Below are 7500 nucleotides of genomic sequence, written 5' to 3'. Positions count from 1 at the left end.
CTGGCCGATATTTTCTTTAGTAATTCGTGAGAAAGAAATAATGGGCGAGTTTGTGTATCCCATTTTATAAGGCAGATCAGGACGCCCCACCCACGGCGTCACACTGTGTTGAGAAGGGAGTTAATGCTAACAAATGTCAAGGAATTTCTCCTTAACTTCTGTGTTTGTTTGGAATATTTTTTTTCCTCAAATTTTATTTTATTATTTCTTATTTGAACCTTTAATTGAAATGATTTATGGAGAGTTAAAAAGCAAAAAAATAAAAATAAATAAAAATAAAAATAAAAACATAAAAATTACTTTATTTCTTGGCGAACTACATAGAATTGAAACTTTCAAATATTTAGACACAGGACACAATTATTAACTAAATCTTGTCCCCCCCTCTCTCCCTCTATATTTCTATCAAAGAAAAGTTTTGATTTAAATAGTGATTAGTTCTGAAAAGTTTAAAACAGAAACAATCTCCTCCTCAAAACAGCCAAACCAAACCAAACACCATGAATAAATATTGTAAGATATAAAGAACTTGAAGCTTAAAACTTTTACCAAAATGACATGCTTCTGCATTAAATAACCCCAAAAGGGTTGATATGCCGTAAAACGAATCAATTAAACCAAACTCCATGAATAAATATTTGAAGATATAGGGACTTTGAAGCGTAACAACCTTTACCAAAATTACCGAATTCTGCATTAAAGAATGAAAAGTTGATATGCTGTAAAACAAACCCAACCAAACCAATACAAAGAATAAAAAGAATTCTTTTTCGTTGTGTTCAGTTTTCTCATCAATCGCAACAATTTTATTATTTTTATTTCTCTTTGATACTTTCAAGAATAACCGAACAGAGAATAAGTGAGTAGAGGGGAAAACAAGGATATCAAAATTGACAGAAGAAGAATTGAAGTTGAACCAATCATTCAACACCAAAATCTTTTCTTGGCGGTTTAATTTTTTTTTTTTTTTTTCATCTCCTGACATCTTTTGATGAATCTGTCAGGATTTCCATTCCTATTCGATGGTTGTTATGGCGTTCGTGGTTTTATTCATTGGAATTTTTGTCCCTTTATTTCGTTTTTCGAAATCCTCTCCTCTTCCTATCATCATCATCATCATCATCATCAGCAGCAGCAGCAGCAGCAGCAGCATCGTGGTCATCGTTATCATCATAGATCATCCTCCTCCTGCCCTTCCCCCTCCTCAGTATCATCATCATCATCACTGGCATAATCGATCTCCACTTTCAGTTGAGTGTCTGGCCTGAAATAATGGACTTTCTGATTTCGATTTTTTTTTTTTTTTAAATTTTATCCTGAACTTTTGCACTTTTTCCATACATTTTTACGCCAATAGAAACTACAGGAAAAGTATAAGGAAGTGCATTTGCCTCCCGTGCTATGCAGAGGAAATCAGAAGCGAAGAGTCTGATCGATGTTATCAAATCTTATCAAGATATTTTTGTGAGAGGACAACAAAGAGAGAGAGATAGAGAGAGAGAGAGAGAGAGAGAGAGAGAGAGAGAGAGAGAGAGAGAGAGAGAGAGAGAAGAAAATGGAGGGAAAATGTGAATGAGACCAGCATAAGAAGATCACAAAGGGAGATAAGCAGCAAAATAGAAAGAACAAAAGCAAAAACAAAGAATGAAAAGAGAAATAATGCTAAGAGATAACATTAAAATGAAAAATTTAATATAAAGAATGAAAATATTTGAAAAGACAGACAAGAGAAATAATATATTATTATTATTATTATTATTATTATTATTATTATTATTATTATTATTATTTACTATAATAATAATTAAATACCTATAGACACTAGTGTTTCGTCCTTTCAGGAATCATCAATGCAGGGTGTCACGATTAACGCTAGTCGAGAGATTCAAACCCCGGCAACAGAAATCATGTCTGTCTTCATTAGCAAGGACCCGAACCATTCGGCTACCGTCAAACGTGAGAGATACATTTGAAATTTAAACATTTATTCTTTTTAAATGCTTTTAACGTCAGTCAGACTGATCTAATCATTATATGATGATCTGCGCATATGAGCTAAGTGGATATATATATATATATATATATATATATACTCTGTATTTTTTTCCATGAGCAGTAATATGTTGCTACACAGTCATGAGCTTGTTTCAGTCAACTAGTTACTAGTGACTAGAGACCTTTTCAGGCGATACGGCTTATATGAAAGCAAAGTTTGTTTTCGTATAAGCTGTATTGCTTGAAGAGGTCTCTAGTTACTAGTAACTAGCTGACCGAAACCTGCTCATGACTGTGTAGCAACATATTACTGCTTATGTAAAAACAAATAAAGAGTATACCAGGCTCTACTTCGGTATTGAGCACTCTTGTATTAACCTCGTTAAACTTCATTGGTTGCTTAAACTCTGGAAAACAATAACCTCAGATTATATATATATATATATATATATATATATATATATATATATATATATATATATAGAGATATTTGTAATCATCTACATACAGTACTGTTTCGTTGTATCACAACTCATCAGTGCAGCTAGACTAGCACTTCTCCCAAGCCGAGGATTGAACCTAGAACTATCGCATTGACAGTCAACAGTTCTACCCATCGACCCACGGAAGCGACGCCCATATGTTTCTGAATTTTTAAGATGAGGTTTAGCACTTTGTATTATTTAGGTCATTCGAACTCCTGTTCTCATCTTGAGTGTTATTTTCACAACATTTTGGTTAAAGTAACCTCCGACCTTCTTCAGGTGTTTCTTGCCGAACTCGGGAATCTGCACTGAATTTCGAACAAACCCCTTTATTTAATCTATGGGGGTAGCACGACCAGGTAGAAGTCTTAAGTAATTTGCAATTGTATTCTGAGGATTGAACTATCAACCTTTAGAAGAGTGCTATTTACAACTGAATTTTATTTAGTACCTCAGCTGTTATGGAGAAATGGAGGCAAAAACTTGATTCTGAAAAAATAAAAAATAAAAAATCCAAAAGCCAGATGTTCAGACCAAATCTCAAAGGCATATTAAAATGTTTTGCTTAAAAATCTCCTCAGTAGTCAAGGCAAACTCAGTCCAAATTACTAAGAAATCATCAAGAGGAATTCTTATATCGTGGTTGTATTTTTCGAATAAAAGATTTCTAAAAACTAATTACATGAATGACTATCAAAGGGAGACAACCATGTATTATCATTTTATATTTAATTTTTACAAATTCCAAATTAAAACTGACTCCTTGGCCTTCTGGCCAAGATCATGGTGTAGTATCTGTTCTGATGCCACACTTCACCTTTTTCGTCATCGGTCAGTGGAGAAAAAATCCCTCATGACTGAGACAATTTTTATCTTTGTTTCTATCCAGAGTTCCCCTTTTTGTGGAGCTGAATTTTCCTCACATTAAAAACCGACCTTGGGGAATTAAGTAAATAGGAACAGCTAAGGCAACATGATAGATTAAGCAACCATTCTTTCTTAAATAAAGCTGTATTTTAATCCATAAATGTATATAATTTATAAATAGTCCACATGTATATAAAGGTCCAACACATATATGCAAACCCACCCTTTCCGAACGATTCTTCGCATGAATGTTCATTGTTTTCATCTGGCAACTGACTCTGAAGGCAGTACATTCATTGTATGACTTAAAATAAACATTGTCTTGAAACAGCTGTAAACAAGTATAATACATTTAATTTTAAAAATGACTTACATTTTCAAAATATGTAAAAACATAATTTTCTTTTCTTTTCTTTTGCTTTCCTTTTTTCCCAAATCATCATGTTTTTTTGCATGTGCCACATATTTCAACATTTATGCACATCCCAAAAATATCCTGCTTTGACCGAAAGGTGTGCTAGTTAATGTTTATTATTAAAAAATTGCTGTCAACTTAAATATGTTTTCAAATAATCCAAATATTTCAAATAAATATTTATTTACATTAATTTAGAAATGTAACTTAAAAATGTTATCATAACAATTTAGTTGACAACTTAGAATAATAACATGTAAAACATTAGGTAATTATCTTAGTAACGTATACTAATGACGTTATTTAGAGGGGGAGATGATCTTTTTGAAGTATGTGAAAATTAGTTGAGTCAGTTGGAGTCGAGATAGAGACAGAGACTGTCCTCAGATCATGATGGTTCCAAGTATCGTGGTCAGAATTGGCAATAGTCAGAATACACATTGCAACTTTTCAAAAGCGACAAAAACACTCTGGAATAAAAAGTGGCTGAAAATAAAACCCGAGGCTCTTTCATTTCTTAGGAATATCCATTGCAGCTTTTTGACATGGCCAAACTAGTAAAGACGCTTCTCACATGGTGCTACATCTAGAAATGGGATTTTGGGTTTTCTGCAAAGAATGGAGTTGCTGATATACTTTATCACCGTACGACATATCTAATGAAGAATGACTCACACACTATGCAGAAGTTTTTGCCTGTTTTGGACTATGAGAAGCCAACAGACACTGTGTTTAATTATATTTTCTTTTTATCTCTCATACAATCTGTCTTCATCACATTTTATTTTATCATATATCGTGTATTTTATCCTCACACACACACACACACACACACACACACACACACACACACACACACACACACACACACACACACACACATATATATCGATGACTTTGTATATATATATATATATATGTCTGTATATGAATGATTTACTGAGTTTTGAAAATATAACTAAGCTACACAGAATCTTCTGCGTTTCATCCTTCCGTCAGGCTAATTAGCCTCACGAGAAAATTCTGTGTACCTTAACTGCTATACATATTTTCAAAACTTACGACCTAGCCCTACTTACATATCGAGCACTGTTGAAGTTAATACTGAAAATATTTACATAAAATTTTATGTAGATATATAAAAAAAAAAAAAAAGAAAGGAGGAAAAGCGTCTGCCTTAAACCACTAACCTAGTTCTAAAACAGATCCTTTGTTCGATAAAATGCATGCCCATTGGCTGATAGGAAGGAACGCGGTGGATACTAGAAAGCTGATTGGCTAACTAAAATCCTCAACATATATAAAAACGAGAAACAACCACAGAATTTGTGCATAAGCCTGACGAATCCTATAGTGGATGAAACGCAGAATATTCAGTGTAGCTTAATCGCCATATATATTTTATAAATTACTATATATATATATATATATATATATATATATATATATATACTTCAGAATAGACTAATGCAATACACCTACTGGTATGGAAATCCAGTGATTATTGGTCTTACAAAATATTATTGGCTGTAATATTTTATAAAGACAATCCCAGCTAAATAAAAAAATTGGTTAATATACCAGATAGAGCAAATAAATCATTTTGAACAAATATATAATTTTCCTTACTCTATGTTTTAAAAACTTTTAATTATGATTTTCTATGTTTATTGTATTTAGCAAATTAGGTATAAACCATTATAATTTGCTATTATTTTTTCCTCTGAGGAGATGGGTAGACATTGAAAACCTGTAGCTTAAGGAGATATACTTTTTGAATTGTATTCTTTGTCTTGCATATAATAAAAATTCTAGATTTGAAACTTAACCATTTCACGTCATAGAATTTAAACTTACTAATTTATGATATATATATATATATATATATATATATATATATATATATATATATATATATATATATATATATATATATATATATATATATATAATATACATTTTTTTTGTCTATTGATTCTACTTTGGATCCTTTGCATCTTCCCAATAATCTTTCTCACTTCTGACAGGAACTGGCTGATATAATCGCCATATTTATCGTAAGTTCAAGTACTTTCCAATTCTTCTGGATTCATCATCAGGGATAGATTAAGCTAACAGGTTTTGAACAATTTATAGAAATTGTTTTTTTGTTTTTGTTTAACTATGCATTGTTAAAAAAACAGTTCGGCTAGACTAGAAACTACCTCAAGCCAGGATTGAAACTCCTAGGCGACAATCGGCACTTCTTACCGTTATGCTATTTGGCTAATGCTAAGGTGAGTATGTGGAATGACAATCATCAAACATTGTCCAAACTCCTAAGCTCTATTTGTTTTCACAAAGAGCATTGCTTTAAATGCTAGAGGTAGTTATTTCAATCTTTCAATTCGCGCAACCCAAGATAGGGAGCATTTATAGTCATTCATAAACAGACTGTTTTGCTGTATCACGGCTCTTAAGTGCGGCTAGACTAGCAACTACCACAATTTGGCTGTGTAAAATCACAATGATCAAACATTGTCCAAACGCCTAAACTCTGTTTGTTTACACAAAGTAGCAGTTTGTCATTTCACTTCCTAATATGCTTAACCCAAGATACGGAGTATCACAGCTCTTCAGTTCGGTTAGACTAGGAAATACCTCAAGCCAGGATTTAAATTCGACCGCCTAGATGACAGTCGGCGCATCTAACCGTTACGCTATTAAGTCATTCCTATAGATTGGAGCTTAAACTCAACGCTGTTAGACAAATAGTCAGCCTGTCACTGAGATGAAAAACAAAAGCAAAAACAAACAAATAAACAAATGCTAAAAAAAAAAAAAAAAAAAAAAAGATTCCTCTGAATTTGATTCAGAGAATTCGGGGATTTCGCTTTTGTTTTTCCCTGAATGGGAAAGAGAAAAGCAAACATTAGACCGATTGTTTCTGTAAGAACCTAAACAAACATTTGATTCCTTGGATTAAGGAAGTGGAGGATGGGGGGGGGTATAAGTCTCCTCTTCCTCCTCCTCCTCCTCCTCCTCCTCCTCGTTAATTATGCGCTCTAAGACAGAAGAATCTCACTAGCCTTCTTGACATGATTGCAAGTATCGATTTTTCTAGGATTTTTTGTTTTTTTGTTTTTAGCATCCTAATGCAGCCTCCTTACTTCATCAGAGATTATTATGAGATATTGTCGCTTTTTGTAACATTTAAAAAAAAAAAGAATTTTGTTGCAAAGTTTCGTGTTGGTGTTTCTATTTATTTGTTTTCTTACTTTGACTGCTTATCAGAAACTGTTATGAATGGTTCTTAATATAGAGAGTAACTTGCCCAGAAAGGCAGAAAATAGGCAGGAGATGGACGAGCTAGAGAAAACTAGTTGCCAGGTCATCTTTGCCGACCCAACGGTCGTCTAGACCAAGAAACAGATTCTCTCTCTCTCTCTCTCTCTCTCTCTCTCTATATATATATATATATATATATATATATATATATATATATATATATATATATATATATATATATATATATTATATATATGTGTGTGTGTGTGTGTGTGTGTTAAGATTTTGTTCCTTAGAAGCGCCGGTTGAGTTTGAATTAAATAAGATACGTATTATATACGTTTGAATCCAGACCCAACGCATTCTAACAAAATAAACATGTTTATTTTGTTAGAAATTTATGTTAAAGTCCATAAATATATTTCGACGAAAACCGTCATCTTCAGTATGTCCTTTTTTTTTTTTTTTTTT

General features: G+C 32.5%; 1 protein-coding gene across 4 annotated transcripts in view; it reads left to right on the top strand.

Moving 5' to 3' along the window:
• The window catches only part of LOC145277907 (sialin-like), a 1209741-nt gene that overhangs the window by 244713 nt on the left and 957528 nt on the right, over positions 1 to 7500 (top strand). The gene's annotated exons all lie outside the window — the stretch shown is intronic.

The sequence above is a fragment of the Euprymna scolopes genome, chromosome 6 (genome assembly GCF_053919585.1).
Source record: "Euprymna scolopes isolate OS-2025 chromosome 6, ASM5391958v1, whole genome shotgun sequence".
Taxonomy (NCBI): Eukaryota; Metazoa; Mollusca; class Cephalopoda; order Sepiida; family Sepiolidae; genus Euprymna; species Euprymna scolopes.
This window is presented reverse-complemented; position numbering and strand designations above follow the sequence as displayed.